The sequence below is a fragment of the Musca autumnalis genome, unplaced genomic scaffold (assembly GCF_047663935.1).
Source record: "Musca autumnalis isolate F117 unplaced genomic scaffold, ASM4766393v1 scaffold_1, whole genome shotgun sequence".
NCBI classification, from domain to species: domain Eukaryota; kingdom Metazoa; phylum Arthropoda; class Insecta; order Diptera; family Muscidae; genus Musca; species Musca autumnalis.
The window spans coordinates 146,294,187-146,316,172 of record NW_027411644.1 but is presented as its reverse complement, the minus strand read 5'-3'; positions in this window follow the sequence as shown (position 1 = coordinate 146,316,172).

The window sequence follows — 21,986 nt, the reverse complement described above, 5'->3', positions numbered from 1 at the left end:
TGTCCATGTAAACGTTGTAATCACGCAACAGGTCGCAATTTTGATCGGATCGTCACGAAATTTTGGATGTTGATGGGGGTCCCGGAGGGGAAGAAGCCTATTGATTTTGGTGATGGCCGGATAATATTTTGGGGTCGGAATGAGCAAAAAACGTATGTGGATAAAAAGTCAACGTTTTTTCCAAAGCGAATATCTCAGCTTCTGTATAGGGTATATCAAAACCAAAATCTGACAATGAAAGTAGAAAATTTAACCTTTCTAATGATGTAAAGTAGGTTCTCGAAGGTGATCAAACAACGAAGATATAACAATAGTCGGAAATAAAAACCAAATTGTCATTTTTTGGATTCTCATTATCATGACGAATATCACAGCTTTGTTTGGGGACTTTCCAAAAGCAAAGCCTGACTATGAAAGTAGAAGATTCCATCTTTACAATGATGCAAACTAGGTCGGCGTAGGTGAACAACTAATGGAGATATCGAAATAGTCGGTAATACATCCCATTTTTCCATTTTTTTTGGAAATCACGCTACATGTCGCAATTTTGATCGGATCGTCACGAAATTTCGAGGGTTAATGGAGATCTCACAGAGGAAGAAGCCTATTGATTTTGGCGACGGTCTGATAATATTTAGGGGTCGGAATGAGCAAAAAATTTATTTGGAGAAAAATTCAACATTTTACTCCAAAGCAAATATCTCAGCGTCTATAAGGGTTATGTAAAAAGCAATGAAAGTAGAAAATATCACCTTTACAACGATGTAACGTAGGTTGTCGTAGGTAGTCAAACAACGAAGATATCCCAATAGTCGCTAATAGAACCCAACTTTTCATTTTTGTGATTTTAATAATAATGACGAATATCACACCTTTGCACGATGGGGCCGATGACATGTTTTTGAGGCAAAAAATCACAGGGGCAAGCTAGACCTTCAAAATTTCGTGCAGATGTTTATGATCGGCCTAGAAGCTAATCTGCCAAATTTGGTTGATATCGGTTCATATATAGATATAGCTCTCATATATATGTTCGCCCGATTTCGAGTATTTGATGGACCAAACACGAAAATTCTGTCCAATTATGATGATATTTGGAATATGTGGCGGAATTCGAACTGGAAATAAGTTTGCAAAGTTATTTTGAAATCGGTTCAGATTTGGATATAGCTCCCATATATATTTTCACCCGATTTTAGGTATTTGGTGCAACAAACACGCAAATTCTGTCCAATTTCGATGAAATTTAAAATGTGTGTCGAAATTACGTCTAGAAAAAAGTATGCCAAATTATATCGAAATCGGTTCATATATAGATATAGCTCTCATATATATGTTCGCCCGATTTCGAGTAATTGATGGACCAAACACGAAATTTCTGTCCAATTATGATGATATTTGGAATATGTGGCGGAATTCGGACTGGAAATAAGTTTGCAAAGTTATTTTGAAATCGGTTCAGATTTGGATATAGCTCCCATATATATTTTCACCCGATTTTAGGTATTTGGTGCAACAAACACGCAAATTCTGTCCAATTTCGATGAAATTTAAAATGTGTGTCGAAATTACGTCTAGAAAAAAGTATGCCAAATTATATCGAAATCGGTTCAGATTTGGATATAGCTCCCATATATATTTTCACCCGATTTTAGGTATTTCGTGCAGCAATCACGCTATATATGTCCAATTGTGATGAAATTTAAAGTGTGTGACGGAATTTGGTCTAGAAAACATTATTGAGACATCATATTGAAATCGGTTCAGATTTGGATATATCGTTCATAAATTTTCTCTGTCGAAGTTAATTGTTTTCTCACTTTAGTTGGTTGATACCGAACTTCCTTGAGAACATAGTTAAAATATTTTTCTTTTGACAAATTGGCCGAAACAGAGGCGGCATGAATCAAGGGTTTGGTATTGTTGCCGTGTTCATAGCAGACTTCCGAAGCAAGTTTTCATCCTTCACTATAATCCACATTAGGGCGCCCTCTCTTCTTTTTATCATTACCTTGTTCTAGCGTAAATACTGTGTCGCTAGCTAACCATAAGCTTTCAAATTGTAATACACGACTTTTTGACCTCCAATTTTTTATCCATTTTTGGTTAAGGCGTGCACAAATATTATAAATTTGCTTTTTAACTTCGGTCATGAAGTTGTCTTTGACACCTCGATTAAATTTTGCAGAAATCCATTCTATAACGTGTTTAGGTTTTCGCTGAATTTCCAACCAAAAATTAAAAATATCCAAATTTGTAAGTTTTACGAAATCTGGAAGTTGATAATTTTTTTATTCGCAAGTATACGCAAAAATTCTTTTCAAAATCTGTTAGCCGATATTGTCACCTTTCACCAGATACATATTTTTACGACAAAGCACCCTGAAGCCGAAAGTTCTACTCCAAAGAACACATGGACGATACCACAGACTACATCAAAAACCATCACTTACTGACACAACAAATTATTGACCATATCTAATATTACATTTACACTTTTAATAATAATCTTAATTTACATAAAATTTCCCGTATTTTCCATTTTTAAAAAATAGTTAATATCAACAGATCAGGTTTTGGCGCCAAAATACTTAAATTGTTTAATTACGACTGAATGTCAGAAATAAACGGAATCATAATTATGACATCTTTGACAGCTTGGCATGTCGCCGTGGGTCGTTGCCAGATTGTAATTTTTTGGTTTTGGAGGTTTGAAAGTGTTAAGAATATAATTCCGTTATTATTTGATTTCAATCGCTGACTTGAAAAAATGACTTTTTGCCTCAAAAACCTGCCATTGGCCCCATCGTGCTTTGGTTGGGGACCATCTAAAAGCAAAGCCTGACTAAGAAAGTAGAAAATCCCATCTTTAAAATCGTGCAAAGTAGGTTGGCGTAGGTGGTCAAATAATAGAGCTATCGCAATGGTCGGTAATACATCCCTTTTTTCCACTTTTTCTGCAATCACACAACAGGTCAGAATTTTGATCAGATCATCACGAAATTTTCTCACAGAGATAGAAGCATATTGATGTTGGTGATGATTTTGGTTCAGTTCGCCTTAAGTCATCTATATTAGAGTGGGGCGATTTGAACACCACTACGGGCGCCTGCAGTTTCTGATTCTTGGGATTGTACTGAGCAAAAAAGTCAACTAGACCATATGTCTACGGTAAAAATCGAGCCCCCGGATTTTGACTTGAAGTTTTTTTTCAAGGACTTTTGGATACTTTGACATATATCAACCAAACCACTGAGATTTCCTATCCAACACAAAGACAACAATTGTAGCCAAGACAATAATAAAGAACTCTCTAGTACATCGCAAAAGCATTGGGACGCTCCTTCAGGCAGTTATGGCCTCGAGAAAGTGCACATTTTTCGGAAAATATCGATAAATGACACCGTGCTACAAAATGGGACTCAAATTCAGTGGGTGGAAAATCCCTTTTCAAGATGAAAGCCCTCGGTGAGTGTACTAAGAACCCAAAAGGAAATTTTCACCATAGATCAAGTTTCCGAGATATTGCGTGATTAATGGTTTAATTTTGGCCTTAATTTGTGAGAAAATAGCTTTATATCTCACTAAAGCGTTATTGTAGCTTCATTTTGATATTACATGTCTTCAGTTAAATCGAATGGTGAATCTTTTTGTAGAATATTTCATCCCTCTAACTCCATTCCTTTTATGTCCTTTTCATCCTTTATTTTTTGAACCGTAGTAAAAGTACCAGAAGACGAGATTTTACAGCATCCAAATATTCTACAAAAATGTTGTTTAGAAGATTTTAGGTACGGTTCTCATTGATGACCAATCGATATTTCCCCGTTTACATGGTCCTTTTTGACATTTACCCGGTTTTTGTTCAGAAAACTATGTTTTGTTTTTATGTATATTCGTTATTGGTATGTGGTGCTTTTGAAATACTTACCATAAATAGCTCTTGTAATGACGAACACGTTAATAACAAATTTTATTGAAGGTTAGATCCGGTTATCTTAATTTTCGAACCGGTTATTCTGATATCAAAAGCGATTTTGGAACCGGTTTTAAGTAACCGATTAACCGTATATACATATCATTAGAAAGCTAATAAAATGGTCAATCAAATGACAGCAAGTAGCTGATTACAACTTTGTTGGTTCCGAAGCTAGAACAAAAAAACCGCTTTCTTAAACCGATTTTGATGTAAAATATCACTGGTTTCAAAAATTCTTTTCGGCGATGAAAGTCGATTAAGACAGTTATGCCATAGGTAAAACTTCTGAGTTATGGTGAGATGAATTTGTGTTATGTTGTTTTTTTTTATCACGCACTTAAAGTTCATCAAAAATGAGTTAATTCCCCATAACTCAGAAGTTTGAACCACGTCAACCCAGTGATATTTTACATTTTTGTTCTAGCTTCGGAACCAACAAAGTTGTAATCAGCTACTTGCTGTCATTTGATTGACCATTTTATTAGCTTTCTAATGATATGCATATACGGTTAATCGGTTACTTAAAACCGGTTCCAAAATCGCTTTTGATATCAGAATAACCGGTTCGAAAATTAAGATAACCGGATCTAACCTTCAATAAAATTTGTTATTAACGTGTTCGTCATTACAAGAGCTATTTATGGTAAGTATTTCAAAAGCACCACATACCAATAACGAATATACATAAAAACAAAACATAGTTTTCTGAACAAAAACCGGGTAAATGTCAAAAAGGACCATGTAAACGGGGAAATATCGATTGGTCATCAATGAGAACCGTACCTAAAATCTTCTAAACAACATTTTTGTAGAATATCTGGATGCTGTAAAATCTCGTCTTCTGGTACTTTTACTATGGTTCAAAAAATAAAGGACGAAAAGGACATAAAAGGAATGGAGTTAGAGGGATGAAATATTCTACAAAAAGATTCACCATTCGATTTAACTGAAGACATGTAATATCAAAATGAAGCTACAATAACGCTTTAGTGAGATATAAAGCTATTTTCTCACAAATTAAGGGGCCAAAATTAAACCATTAATCACGCAATATCTCGGAAACTTGATCTATGGTGAAAATTTCCTTTTGGGTTCTTAGTACACTCACCGAGGCCTTTCATCTTGAAACGGGATTTTCCATCCACTGAATTTGAGTCCCATTTTGTAGCACGGTGTCATTTATCGGTATTTTCCGAAAAATGTGCACTTTCTCGAGGCCATAACTGCCTGAAGGAGCGTTCCAATGCTTTTGCGATGTACTAGAGAGTTCTTTATTATTGTCTTGGCTACAATTGTTGTCTTTGTGTTGGATAGAAAATCTCAGTGGTTTGGTTGATATATGTCAAAGTATCTAAAAATCCTTGAAAAAAACTTCAAGTCAAAATCCGGGGGCTCGATTTTCACCGTAGACATATGGTCTAGTTGACTTTTTTGCTCAGTACAATCCCAAGAATCAGAAACTCCAGGCGCCCGATAACACTTTTTTCCTTCCATACAAATCGCCCCGGCCTAATCTATATATATAAAATAGTAGTGAGGTGAGTGAGTGACTGACTGATTCATCAGCGCCCAGACGAAACCGCTGAAGCTAGAAAGTTGAAATTTTGGGTGTAGGTTGCTGTTGGTGTGTAGGGGTGAGATAAGGCTGGGTTTTTTGGAAATTCGACCTAGAAGTGTACGAAAAGTACTAAAAGGTACTAAATATGGTACCCTTTGTATTAGGCAAACGTTAAGAGCTAGAATTCTGAAATTTGGAATGAGGGTAACTGATGGAGAGCTAGAAAGATGTACCAAGGGGTTATTGGAAATTCGAACTACAAGGGTACGAAAAGTACTAAATGGTACTAAATTTAGTACAATTTGGATTTGTGTGAACGCATAGAGCTGGAATCCGGAAATTTGAAATTAGGGTAACTTGTGGAGAGTAACAAAGAAAGGTTTTTGGAAATTCGAACTATAAGAGCACGAATAGTACTAAATGGTACTAAATTTAGTACAATTTGGATTTGGGGAACGGATAGAGCTGGAATCCTGAAATTTGGAATGAGGGTCACTGATGGAGGGTCACAAAGAAAAGTTTTTGGAAATTTGAACTGCAAATGCACGAAAAGTACTAAATTTAGTACAATTTGGATTTGGGTGAGCGGATAGAGCTGGAATACTGAAATTAGGAATAAAGGTCACTGATAAAAAGTAACAATGAATGGTTTTTGGAATTTCTACCTATTAGTGTACGAAAAGTACTAAATGGTACTCTATTTAGTACAATTTGGATTTGGGTGGAGGGATAGAGCTGGAATCCTGAAATTTGGAATGAGGGTCACTGATGACGAGTAACGATGAAAGGTTTTTGCAAATTCGAACTATAAGGGTACGAAAAGTACTAAATGGTACTAAATTTAGTACAATTTGGATTTCGGTAAACAGATGGAGCCGGGATCCTGAAATTTGGAATGAGGATCACTGATGGAGAGTAACAAAGAAAGGTTTTAGAAAATTTGAACTATAAGCGCACAAAAGGTACCAAATGGTACTAAATTTAGTACAATTTGGATTTGGGTGAACGGATAGAGCTGGAATACTGAAATTTGGAATGAGGGTCACTGATGGAGATTAACAAAGAAAAGTTTTTGGAAATTCGAACTGTAAGTGCACGAAAAGTACTAAATTTAGTACAATTTGGATTTGGGTGAACGGATTGAGTTGGAATACTGAAATTTGGAATGAGGGTCACTGATGGAGATTAACAAAGAAAAGTTTTTGGAAATTCGAACTGTAAGTGCACGAAAAGTACTAAATTTAGTACAATTTGGATTTGGGTGAACGGATTGAGCTGGAATACTGAAATTTGGAATGAAGGTCTTTGATGAAAAGTAACAATGAAAGGTTTTTGGAAACTCGACCTATTAGTGTACGAAAAGTACTAAATTTAGTACAATTTGGATTTGGGTGAACGGATTGAGCTGGAATCCTGAAATTTGGAATAAGGGGCACTGATGGAGAGTAACAAAGAAACGTTTTTGGAAATTCGAACTGTAAGTGCACGAAAAGTACTAAATTTAGTACAATTTGGATTTGGGTTAACGGGTGGAGCTGGAATCCTGAAATTTGAAATGGGAGTTACTAATGGAGAGTAACAAAGAAAGGTTTTTTTGGAAATTCTACCTATTAGTGTACGAAAAGTACTAAATGGTACTCAATTTAGCACTATTTGGATTTGGATGAACGGATAGAGCTGGAATCTTTAAATTTGGAACGAGAGCTGGAATACTGAAATTTGCAATGAAGGTCACTGATGAAAAGTAACAATGAATGGTTTTTGGAAAGTCGACCTATTAATGTACGAAAAGTACTAAATGGTACAAAATTTAGTACAATTTGGATTTGGGTGAACGGATAGAGCAGGAATCTTGAAATTTTGAATAGTGGTCACTGATGGAGAGTAACAAAGACAGGTTTTTAGAAATTCGAACCAAAAGTGTACGAAAAGTACTAAGTGTAGTACAATTTGGATTTCAATTAACAAATGGTGCTGAAATTTAGAAGGGTCACTGATAAAGAGTAAGAATTATGTACCAAAGGTCGAAAAGTCCTAAATGGTAGTGAGTTTAGTATGATTTGGATTTGGGTGAAGATAGAGCTGGAATCGTGAAACTTGGAATTAAGATTACTGTTAGAATGTAGAATTGAGATATGGAGGTAACTTTAGAAAATCATACTAATGTGCACGAAGCAGTACTATAGGTACTAAATTCGATACAATTTATATTTGCGTGAACAGTAATCTGTTACTGTTGGAATGTAGAATTTCGGTTACTTTGGAAATTCGTACTTATGAAAAGTGCTAAATGAAAGTACATTGGCTATAATTTGGATTTAGGCGAACGAAAGAACTGAGGTATGCAAGTAGTTTTTGGAAAGTCGTGTATGATAAGTGGTAAATGGTACAAAATTTGGTACATTTTTGTATATGCTATATGGTACAGAATTTTGTACAATTTGTGATTTTGTAAAGGGGCAGAACTGAAATTTTTAAATTTGATTCGGTATTAAATTAGCAATTGTTGTTTAGAGTGGAGGTAGCGAGGAGGTTTGGAAAATTCGTATTGGGAATTGCGGTTGGGATATATGTTGAATATAAAAAAGTAAGTTTCGAAACGTTTAATTATGTGTACCAAAAGTTTGGTAACATGTTGGTACCAAAACCATTTTGGTATTCTGTAAACGGTTAAAGTGAAAAATACCTTCTATAGGGGAACGAAAAGTACTAAATTGTACTAAATTTGGTGTTGGGTGTAGGAACAAAGCTTGGATTATATAATTTGGGGAAAAAATACGAAATAAGAAAATATTTGTTATGAAGATCACTCTGAACTTTGAGATAAAGTTCGGAGTTCGGATGGAAAATGGGCATAAAATCTTCAAAATACTCTAAGTCTTTAAAATACTTCTTCTAATAAAAGTGGATTGAAGTAGACATTTTTTAAATTAAGATTTTATATCCTCTGAGTATTGAAGGTTCAAATGTAAAGAAAATTGGACAGTATAGATTTGTTCTATTTTTAAAATACACTAAGTCGTTGGGTACCGTTATATGGGGATATATTCCGAAAATTTTACGAACCTATTCGGGTTCGTGGCGAAACCGCTGAAGCTAGAACCTTGAGTTGTGAATGTACGTTATTGTTGTTGTGAAGGGGTGAGATAAAGTTTAGTGTTTGGAAATTCGTATTAGGATGGAATGCTGTGTGAGTGAAGGAGTAAAACCAGAACAAAGTCTGAAATTTGCAATATGAGTCGCTGTTGGTGAATGTCTGTGATATGAGGTCGTAGTTTTGGAGATCCGAAATAAAAAATATGGTAGCTGTGTAGGGGTGAGATACGGCAGATATGTTTTTTTTGGAATTAAAGGAATTAAATCGATTAAATGTTGGTATTAAAAATAGGTTTTAATACAACAGAATCGTCATTGTTCACCACTTCCATATTAAATATTGTTCATATATATTTTATGCCCTTTCCGCATACGAAGTAGCGGGCATTTGCTAGTTTGGTATAAAAGCCAGATAGGTGAAAACAAAAGAAATGTTTTTGAGTTAAAAGATTATGCACAGATGTAGTGGTGTAGGGAATCACATAATCGGCAACGTAGCGACTATAGCCTTTTCTCACTTGTTTTTTTTTTTGCATATGCACCAAGTATGCAAAATATGCAGATTAAAAATATAAAAAATTGTCAAATTATAAAATTTTTTAAAAATATAATCAATACGTAGAAAGCAAGCAACAATAAAACGAAAACCCATGACTAATTAATAAATTTGGTGGTGGCACTAAACCCGTGATAGGTGATTTTCAGCAAGAAATGTTATGTTTTCTGTGCTATTTCATTAATTTGTAATATGTTGTTTTTGGATGTCACCTTAGTCTTTTGACCGCCTCGCACGATTCCCAGTCCAGGTAACATAACATTTTCAACGGTGATTATTTCAGGAATGAAAAACTCCTTTACATCTAGTGTCTTAAGACACTCCGTTTGGAGTCGCAAAAAGTAGGACCATATAATTGAGCTAATAATATGAATCAGGGTGAACTTATTGATATGAGAGAAGTCTCCCTTGTTTGTGGAACAATTATGTTACAATATGTACTTTTGTGTAGTAGATCCATGTGGATGACTGTCGAAAAAAAAATCAACAGAATATTGTTTTATTATAAAGCTGAAAAGACAAAAATGAAAAACAATTTTATTATTCATAGATTTATTTTGAAATTTTATTGATTTTCATAAATACATAAATTAAAGGAACAAATAAACATAACATTGACTTTACCTTATTCATTATAATTTAAACTACAATAAATAATCATAATTTTGTCTAAACTACTCATTGTGCGTTTTTTGTCGTTTTTCAACAAAAAAAAAAAACACTTTAAATGCCTAAAAGCTTGTTTCCACATCATATATGTATATATATTTAATATTTTTTCTGCTGATACGGGGTCAATTCCGTAAATGTTTTAGCGCCGACACTTACTATATCGTTTCATTTTAAAATGATTTTAATATAGAGATTCCTTTGTTTAATAGCCTCAAATTTATTTTGCAATGTAGTCCCAATATCGCCACTTGTGTTTTACAGTGATATCCGTTTGAAACTCGTGTTTATATAAATAAAACCTGGCAACGACTTTGGATTCCTTAGCAGCCCTTTTGCAACCATAATGTAATCGGCATCATCTTCATTTAGTGTTTCAAGCACCTAAAATATAAAAATGGAATGATATTAATTTTATGAAATACTAGCTGACCCGGTCCGCGTTGCTGGCCCGTTGTTTGGGTTCTCTGTGTAAACTTTAGTTATCTGTCCAGTATTGATGTCAATGTTTTGACATAAATTCCATGTAATGGTATCTCCCAAATTTAAGATATAAAATCTCTTTTATTATACCCTTCACCATAAATGGACAGTTTAAAGCGCTTTGTGACCCACATATAATGGTCGGTGCAGGTCAATTAACATTGCTATATATTGGTTTGTTGGTCTCGGTTGGGGTCATAAATATTACTGCAGAGAATTGTCAGTATAGGTCCACGTTTTGATATACATAGCTCCCATAGAACGGTACCGGCTGATTTTCACTATTTTTTTAGGTTTTAACATCATTATCACACCAAAATGGCTGTAATCTGGTTTTAATATAATTTAAAGATGAGAGCATAAATATTCGGATCGACCGAACGACACGCCTTTTTCTTTGCGCTCGGTATGCAACAGCTATAGGTTCACGTTTTGATATATATCCCAAAAAACAGTACCTCCCGATTTTCGATAGTTCGGAGATATAGCCACTGTTGGGGGTCGTAAACAGTCTTGCAGAAAATTTTCAGGATATGTCCTCGTTTTGATATACATAGGTCCCATAGAACGGTGGCGACTAATTTTCGCTATTTTTGGTGGATTTAACCTCATTCAGCCCGATCGAACGTAACGCCTTTTTTCTTCGCGCTCTATTTTACCACTATTGCATGGTAAAATACCCCTCTGCGAAATGTATGTTCCTTCGGTATAGGTATGGCACCATTTATATAATTCATAAAAAATTACTTCTATAAACTATAAACTGAAATCAATGCTCATGAAGTTTCACTTCCCACATTTTGAGATTTTATCCGTAATTGTAATATTTTCAAAAATCGGACACTATCGCGGTATTTTGATTCTAATGATGATATTGTTTTGTATATCAATAACTTTGTCTGACGTCCAATAATTTTTCTGGAATTTCGGTCTAGTGACATCTCAAGTTATCGGGATTTCACTGTATTTCAAAATGTGGAGTTGATCGAGCTATCCCACTTATTGTTAAGTGTTCAGGGTTTGTAGCGTTTTTTATGCACACTTACAAAATTATGTATATTATTTGAAACAATAAATGTTTGAACATTTTGTGATGACCATGATATTTCACTTCCGCGAAGACCATTCAGGGTCAAGACAGTATTACAATAGTATTGCAAACAATCTGTAAACAATACGTTCAAAAATATCATGGACTTCAGATTTTTTTTTAAATTTTGAAGGAGAACCTCCGGTCACTTCCTCCGGCCACTACCACTTGTTCAAGCTAGTGTTTATATCATTTTTGTGTCACGCTTACTAAAATTATGTATATTAATTGAAATAATACAATTTTGAAAACTTTGTGATGACCGCGATTTCTGATTTTATTAAAAACATTGTAGGGGAGGACCACCGGTCACTACTCTTAGTCGTATAAAAACAGCTTACGAACGTTCTAATTAACTGAAATAATACATTTTTGAAAATTTTGGGATGACCGCGATATTTCACTTCCGCGACGACCATTCAGGGTCAAGACAGTAATTACCATAGCATTGCAAACAATTTGTAAACAATATATTAAAAAGTATCTTGAATTTCGCGGTTTTCTTAAAAAATTGTGGGGAGGACCACCGGTCACTACACTTAGCGGGTTAAATAAATAGATTACGACCTATTCTCAGACCTAAAAACTTCACATACAACATTTTATAAGATTTCCCAATCGATTTTTCGGAATTGCTTTATCGTGACATCTCAAGTTATCGGGATTTTACTGTATTCCAAAATATGGCGTTGACCGCGTTATCCCACACATAGAAGCCAGTGTTATAGCGGTTTTATAGTCACGCTTACTAAAATTTGCTATACTATCTGAAATAGTACATTTTTGAATAATTTAGGATGACCGCGATATTTCACTTCCGCGACGACCATTTAAGAAAATATATAGCCTATTTTCACCACCGGTGTTCCCAGTACATTATCGGAAATTTTTCAAAAAATCTTGTAACGTGACCGCTACATTGCAAAACCGCCCCTCTGATATCACATCCAGTATCAATACAAAACTACCTTATCAGTGCATGCATAATCCCAACTTCACGCATAATTACAACTCCATTCATACATTATTTAAACTTCAGTGTATTTCCTGGTTGTCTCGCTTTACAAATAATTCTCATTCACTCCTTAAACCCGGATGGATAAGATGTTTAGTTTTCGTCGCTGAATTTGTCGAGTGCTGGCGTTAAACGAAGTACAAGATAAGACGTGTGGCATTGTCCGCAGTCACTTGAACCGAACCTAGCAACAGCCGTCGGCCTGCGATTCGTTCGCTCCTTGCGATTTGTTCGCTCCTTGCGATTTGTTCGCTCCTGCCGATTCGTTCGCTCCTTGCGATTTGTTCGCTCCTTGCGATTTGTTCGCTCCTGTCGATTCGTTCGCTCCTTGCGATTCGTTCGCTCCTGTCGATTCGTTCGCTACTTGCGATTTGTTCGCTCCTGTCGATTCGTTCGCTCCTTGCGATTTGTTCGCTCCTGCCGATTCGTTCGCTCCTTGCGATTCGTTCGCTCCTGTCGATTCGTTCGATCCTTGCGATTTGTTCGCTCCTGTCGATTCGTTCGCTCCTGCCGATTCGTTCGCTCCTTGCGATTCGTTCGCTCCTGTCGATTCGTTCGCTCCTTGCGATTTGTTCGCTCCTGCCGATTCGTTCGCCCCTGTCGATTCGTTCGCTCCTTGCGATTTGTTCGCTCCGTTACCTAACCATTTCCGACTCTTCTCTTTGCAGAGTAGCAGAACCGATCGTCAACAGCCGAGTACGGTCAATCACCCGAAAGCCGCCCAGCCGATTGTCGATCCAACACCGAGCCGAGTACTGCCGAGAAGAATATCGCCGACAACTACCAACAAGCCGACCGCACCCGAGAACCGAGCAAACACACCCGACGACTACCAACGAGCCGACCGTATCCGACGGCATCCGATTACCCAGAGCCGAGCAACAAATCCGACGATTGCCGACGAGCGACCAGCAACCAAAAATCACCGAGCCGATCCACCTATCCGACGACTGTCGAGCCGACAGCCAACCGACTATCACTAATCCCATCCCCATAACCGATCATCATCGGGCCGACAAGCATCCATCCGAGATACACTACATCCCCGACTAATCTCAAAACTATTGAATATTCATATATACGTAATTGTATCAATAAAGCATTGAAGCACAATTAACTGTTGTTCTTACTTAAGGTTCGTGGGTCCTTAAGTCGACCCTGGAAACGGCTGAGCTAACCTCAGCCTTCGGTAAAACCACTCGTTATAATCTATTCAGCCGTTTTTGAGTCTTTTCGTTTTTGAATAATTTGGAATGACCGCGATATTTCACTTCCGCGACGACCATTCAAGAAAATATATAGCCTATTTTCACCACCGGTGTTCCCTGTACATTATCTGAAATTTTCAAGAAAATCTGTTCAGCCGTTTTTGAGTCTATTCGGAACATACAAACATAGTAACATACACACATTGTCTTTTATATATTAGATAACATACTTACTAAAATAATTTTACCTCTTTTATTCCTTCTTAATTATTCTCGTAAAATGATGCCGATTTTAACCAGGTACCCCGCCCGGTGTCAAAGGTCAAAATTTAAGGGTTTTTAGGTTTTCGGATTTATTTTTTGAATCAAAAAGTGAATAAAGTAAATATTGTAGACAGAAAAATTATCTACAAGTTAGACTCTTACAATTTTTTTCTTAGAAGGAACCATTCTTGAGATATAGCTGTTCTAAAAAACACATGATTTTCATGCACTTATAAGGGAAATATGCACATATTCAGACGAACCGGCTAAAATAAGCGAAGTAATCGGGTCTGTCCTTCAAAAATATATATATATTTTCTTGAAGAACGAAATTGTAGCTATCTTCTAAAAAAAATTCCAACAAAATCGGAGTGTGTTTATTAGAGTTACTCAATGTTAGAGTAATTTTATGCAAAAATAGACCATTTAACCCACATGTATAATCGAAAGCCTAACGGGAACGACCCCAACGAAAACTCTCCGACTTTTTTTCAAGTTTTGTCCGAAGGTAGGGTTTGTTGCGCTGATTACGGAAATGTACAATTTTTAACGGTTGCGGATCCGGTTCGCTGGTTATTAGACCCGAAAGGCCAAATTTAAAAACCGGGTTAGACCCGGTTCTACTTAACCGATTACTGCAAAGTGGATATCGCTTGAAAGCTTACGGAAGTATCTAACACATAGTGTCGTTACTTTAACCGGTTCGCCTCATAATGTATTTACGCGGCTAATTTTTATTTGACCTTTAGATCGAGATATCTCGAAAATTGTAAGTCTTTTTTAAGAATCGTAAGGACCAATCTTGTAGACAATTATTGAATCTACAACTTTTACTTTAGCGGGCTTTTGCTAAGTATTACCGTTTTGGAGAAAAATTAAAAAAAACTGAATAATGCCTCCAAAAATGACCTTTGACCCCGAATAACTTGTTTTGCACACATGGGATCGATGGGGACTTTTAGGACGTTGCTTCTAATAGCCAACCCTAGCTCTCCACCAAAATTCAGCTTTGTGGGAATTTTTACTATTTCCCCCTTATACGCATGTCTATTTTGACCGGACTACCATGTAAGATGCTGCATCTGTTAGGAGTAGCAACACTTCCCTGTAGGGACTGAAACCGGGTTTAAGCTAACTTTAAACAAGCTATTTTTTAAACATAAGTAGTCAGTATTGTCCATCACTAGATGACTTTTCAACTGATTATAAACTAACTTTTTTAGCCTATTTATAGTCAGTTTAAAAAAATAATGTAAAAAATAACATTTTTTGTTTTTGAAGAGGGTAAAAATATGTAAATCTGCTTCATTTTATATTTGATGTAATTTTTGTTGACCTTTGGACTATCTATCTCTGTTGGTTTAGTTTGGCTTTTAGGTCGTTTTATAATCAACTATTTTTAAAGTGGTTGATAAAAGTCCTATTTACAGGATAACAAGAATGACTTGTTTCCCCACAATCAAGTTCGCCACATTTCTTCCTTGTCTGTCCGTGGTTTCATCCACTGATATCTAGATTTGTTCATCAATAATGATATCCCGAAGTTTTTGCACTTATCCAAGTACTTCTTCCTTAGGGTACTTTCATTCAGAATTGATTTGCCCGTGTATTTTGTTAGGAACTTATTAAATATTGTGTTGCTTAACACATTCCATGGTATGTTAGCTGTCATTAGGGCTTCGCACATTTCCATCTGAAATTCATTAATCTCGTCGTTAACTATATCAATAGTTTCTTCGTTGTTTGAATCGTTGCTTACGTTTCACTATAGGTAATTTGGACAGGTTTTTAGGCAACAAGTCGATTCTTGCACTTTTAATAACGCGAGTTTTCTAATTTGATTCGAAGAAAGAACATGTCAAATTATATGTATGTGCAATTTGTTTTCAAAAAATATTAAAAACTCGCGGTATAATTCGAAGTTTAAATCAAAATTTCGAAAACAAAATAAAAAATATTAAAACTCAGAGCAGAATTTAAACGCAATTTGTAAGAGTTTGGTAATAATCAAACACATAGATATGATATTCAGTGGAATGGTAGCGGTGTGTACTTTCTGTTTTAAGAAATAATTTTCTTCAAAATGTTTGTTACAGAGGAAAAAATCGTCATATAGGATACAACCTAAGAAAACAAAATTATAGTTTTTAATTATAGACTTTTACAATATTGTCCAACTTTGTCTGAAATTTTGCCACCTGAAATATCTTCAGCAAAGGGTTATGAATCAACTACATAATTACCAAGGTGCGATTTTTTGCGTTTTTTGAGTTATATCACTTTTTTGAAGGTGCCCTCCTTGCAGAAAATTTTTTTTTTTTTAATTTTTTTGTTTGGTGAAGGAAGTATTACAAACAAAAAAGCATCCGATTTGAACTCAAAAGACATTTTCTTTAAAGAAATATTCACCATGTGTTGTAAAAATGTAGAGACGTGCTGTGGTCAACATTTTTGTTAATTATAGTCGTAATACGTTCTAACTAGGGATCATGATAGCGTGATTTATTTGGTCCTTTTAAAAAAAAATAATATTTATAAAGATATCTTCGCGAATCAATATTTTAAACATGTCAATTTTTTGGCGGCTCAGTATTTTAGTTTTTTTTAACCGTTTTTCTTTTGTTTTAACCGCGTTCATTGGGTTGTACCGATTAAAGTAGGTAAAATGGGAATAGGGGGTAGGAAAAAGAAAATTTGTTCGTTATATCCGGCGTTCGTCATAAACGTGTTCATCTGTAAAATTCTTATAAAAGCTTTCTTTAAATATCATAGTTAAAATATTTGAAACAGTGCTTATCGTCGTCGTTTTCCGCTTGTGCTCTGAAACGGGCCAGCAAATCCTAACAAATTGTAAAAAATTCTACTCGCGGGGTAACAATTTTAGTTCGTTATAATCGTGGTCGTTTTAAGAAGTTGAATGTCTGTACAAATATTAAGAAAAATTATTTGGAAACCCAAAACTGTGTACTCTATAAACGCAGTTGCTTATATATCCGAATTTTACTGTGTAATTCTTTGTTTTATCTTACTTTTGCATATAAAGCATTAAAAATGTATAAAAAGCCCATAAGTCCACCGCTATTAATTTTTGCCTAAAAAACAGGCCAAATTACCTATAGTGCGTTGTTGGAAACTTTTGATCTTGAAATTTTTTGTTTACTCTGCGTGAATTTCGGCATTTTACTTCACTTTACTCCACTCCACGAAAAAGTATTTTTATTTGCCTGCAAAACTTATAATGAAACGCATTATTTATCATATCTCATAATATGGTTTAGAAATTGCATATTTTTATTCATGTCACCTGTAACGAATATGGATAGCCTATGATATGTTTAAAACACAGGTAAATTTGGTAATTGTGTTCTTTATTATATGATTTTTTAGCGAAGTTCTTGCTAAATATATCAAATACACACGAAGATACCGGAGAACCCGAGTTCCACATACCATCAGACAGAAACTCTTCAAACACTTATTTACTCAGAAGATGTTACAAGTAAACAAAGTGTTTTGAGATGCATTTAACAACTCAGATATGAGTAGGAAAATTAAATTTATTTAAACCAAAACCTCTTTTTATTAATATCGTTTATAACGACTATCGCTGATAGCGTCCGATTTTAATCGGTCATTTGACCGACGTTATAAATGATTTCGACTGTATATGTAAATAAGGTGTTTTGACTCGAAAGCCGAACACAAGTGTTCGAATCGGTTAAAATTTGTATTAGGGGGTAATTTATTGTGGTAAAAGTATCACTGGAAACAATGCAAATCGCACTTTGAATGATATTTCTTTTTATTCTACATTAGTGTTCCAAATGGTTAAACATCCTGTGGATGTCATAAACATCTGTAAACCATAACAACATATTCTTTGGGCAAAAGTATCACTGAAAAATATTGCCTGGAAAATTTAGTATTTCGAAAACATTTATTATAAGTACATTAAACATTTTCACTCTAAAGTCGAACACATGTGTTCACATTGGTTAAAATTTTAAATTAGGGGGAAATTATTTTCGCAAAAGCATTACTGGAACAATTCAAAATGCACTTTGAATGAAATTTCGTTTTATTCTACTGTAAATATTTAGATACTGAAAATTCCTGAAGAATTACATAAAAATATGTTTATTTCTCAATAAAATCTTAAACAAATTGATAGTTTTCGTTTGCAAATTTGTTTGCATATTTTTGTGCATATTTTTGCAAATTTTTTGCATGTTTTTAATATGACCCCATATATCAAATAATCGCCATATATCAAATAAGCAAAATTTGAGTCCAATCGGATAAGAAAAAAAAAAAAACATGCAAAAATCCGATGTCCAACGATGATGATATAAGCGATTTCGAGTGTACATACACATTCATCTCTCAAACTTGCCATTTTTAGAATTCTAATACCATTTTTAAAGAAAAAATAAACCTCTTAACGATATTATAACTAATTTTATGTCAGCATTCAATGCACATAATCACATTTATTTACGTTTTAATTGTTTTTCTTACAATACAACAACATTTATCGCTGTACATTCGCTTTAGTATTCTCATCTATCCTGCTTTAGCTTCGTAAAAAGTTGTTCGTTTAGTTAATTCTTTGGTTGAATATTGACGAGGAAGTGTTTATAATCGTGTTACTTCGATTTGCATAACATAGCATCTTTTAAATTCTCTTCCCAATATAAATAATTTTATCAAGTGGCCAATGATGCAACTATCCCACTGGTGATGCATACCAAAGTGTGGCCACACTCCGCACACGACATGAATAAAAGAACAGGACATGCAACACATGAAATACACTGGCAGCAATGGCTCAGGCACTTAAGCAAATGTACCAAATTCTTGATCAGGGCCGACGAGACCAATACCATAAATAAAATGAAGGAAAACTATGTGCAAAGGAATATCAGCCATCACTTAGGTCCTTCTTCGGCATTTGACTGTGTGTGTCTGTCTGCATTTGAGTCTTTGCTCGAATGATGTTTAGTTACTTTCTAAAGTGATAACATATTTTATGTGAGGAACAGAACCAGCAGCCGAAACATATTCAATGAAGGAAGTTATACGTGCTGTTCTATACAAGAAGATATGCATGTGCTGTTACTCAGGGGGATACAAAAAATGGACTTGAAGAAAAATTCTACGAGATGAGTTTGAGTTGAGAAGACGTCGTCGTTCGTATCATTCGATAGCTCGCAACGGATGAATGAGTTGCACTAATAAAATTTTGTACATACAGCTTTATTTCATTTTGCTTAGAACGCAATGGGGACGCTGTGAAAACAAAACTGCAATAATTCTTACACTTGCCCTCACTCGACAACTAACAGTGGCAGGGAATAACTGTTGAGATAAAATACGACGGTGACAGCTAAGCAATATGCCAAGAAACTAAATGACCATTTAATGACGTTAAATAGAGAGTTTATAGCCCCATTTGAAAAAAAACTATATCGAGGTGCTTCATGAAATTTGAATTGAAGTCAATTCAGTTATAAAAGAACATGATTACGAACAGTTTGTAATGGTAAACTCGTAGTGACAACACCTTATAACGTTAAAATAGTTTCTTATAGTCAATAGTTTTAGATGTGCTGATAGTCTAGGTACACGAATATGCATGTATACGAGATCTAATCGAAAAGTTTCGAGCCCGGACAACACTACGTGCTACCAGGCGTCATTTGACTTTTCCATTAGAAAGTTTGATATATTTTAGCATAATCGTACTCTGTACAACAAATCAATTTAGCAAAAAAAATTGAAATTGAAAATTGTTATAATTTTTTTTAATTTAGAATTTGTTCAAAAATTAAAAAATGTGCTCCTTGGGTTTTCATAGAACTCATATAAAATCTCATTTATTTAAAAAATTTTCATTTGTGTAAGAAAAACACACATTTTGTAATTAATAATTTTAAAAAAGTATTAAGCGAACGGGACGGGACTGTTACAAAATTATATAAGGGCTGAAAGATGACACCTTCGGGTATCATTCTGCTAAAACGAAACATGAAATTTCACTAAAATGTAGTACCTAAGGAAAAATAAAATAGCTCACATTGTGTAAACGCTAAGGTAATTTAGTAAAACGTTTAAGGGACATAATCTTAGATACTTCACAATTGAAGCCAATATTTTTAAAGTTTCCGAGAAATAGCGTATTTTCCAAAATTGGGAATAGTAGTCGTCTTTAGGAGGATAACACGCCCATACCTTCAAATGTTTTGACCTAATTTTTTGGTTTCCTTAGTTTCAATATGATTACTATTGAATCCCATATTGAAAATTACAATTGGTGACCACAAAAAAATTAAGTTTTGGCCAGGAAAGTCGATTTTTGAACCACTGTGCGACGTGGATTATCGCGGCAAGAGTGCATCGATCAAATTAAATCTTTGAAAGGCGATGAAGCATTATCCTATAGTACTGTGAAAATTGGCTTAATGAATTCAATCGTGGTCGACGCTCCCTTAAAAACGAAGGTTGTGAGGGTCGTTCAAAAACCGTCGTTGTGCCAGAAAGAAACCAGAAAAAAACGTGCATGCCCACATAATGCAAGATCGCCCTGTTATATACCGTGAGATAGATGCATCCTTGTGCATTTCTTCCACCAGCTAACATTCGATATTGCATGGACACCTGGCCGTAAAACTGAAGTTTTCTCGTTGGATCCCGTGTCGATCGGTGCAAAAAATTTCGACAAATACGATCGCGGTGCTTTAAAAGCTGCTTATAAGGTGGTCCCAGGTGACGAATCATGGAACTATGCGTATTAGCCAAAAAAAAAAAATAACTGCAATTGCCAGAAGATGATGTAAAAGCGTTCAAAAACCATGTTTTGGAGTGGAAAAACGCTTCAACAATCGGTTTGAGCGCATGAAAAAGTATGACTGACTTCATAAATGTAGTATTTACATTGCAAAAAATGCCAACATCATAAAAAAACGAAGTAAATACGTATGTGAGGCAACACTAACATTGTCAAAAAAGAGACATGTCATTTTGCTGCATTTATGAACGCACACATTGCTTTACTTTGTTTACTTTTTGTAAACCTTTTTTTTTGAAAATAAATTTATTCTATTAAATAATTACCACATATCCGTCATTTCTAATTGTTTCTTGTGTATTTTTCGTGTTTTCTTCGCAAATGTCAGTTGGCATAACAGTATTACAAAAATGTCAATTGTTGTGCAGCACAAGTGGTGACACTGCACAAATTTGGCAATTGGTGTGCAATGTGATGTGTCGCGCGACATTTATAAAGTCGCGACGATGTCAATAAAAAGTCAAACTGCATTCTTCATGCTGGATACTACTTAAGAAAACAATAAAACTTTTTTGATGGTAAATATACCCATTTTCATTATTAGGCTCGAAACTTTTCCATTATCCCCCGTACTAGCTGGCACGACTTCACGTTGCTGGTCTGTCATTTTAGTTTTTAATTTATTCATTTAATGAAATTAATACTTTAAAAATAGTACCCTTTACCTTATTTCCAATATCAACAATTTGTCGGTATAAACTAGAAATGTTTAAAAGTGAAATGGGACTCATCTCTTTAACGAACATTTCATGGTTTTATCCAGTGAAGATGTTAATATTTTGCCGTCGAATTATTGCCGTCGAAATTGTCAAATTCTTATTGCTGCTGTATTTTTGATTGAATGAATCGTAGTATATAGGAATACCAATAATGTGGGAGTAACCGAGCTCAAATCTTGGTCGACGTTTCAGTTCTTTTGGGGTAAAAAAACCTGGCACCAGAAATAAATTTCCCAAATTATATTGAAATCGGTTCAGATTTGGATATAGCTCCCATATTTATTTTCGGCCGATTTCATGCATTTAGTGCATGACGACTTATCGTCATTTTGACAATTTTTGGTCCAAAATATTTTGTTACCAAATTTTAGTTAATGAAAATACATATTTATTTAATATACATACGTAGCATTAGCATAGTCTGTAAGGAATATTTTTTGTTCTAAAGACTGAATTATTTAAATAAATAAATAAATATACATATTTTAACGTAGTCAACAAT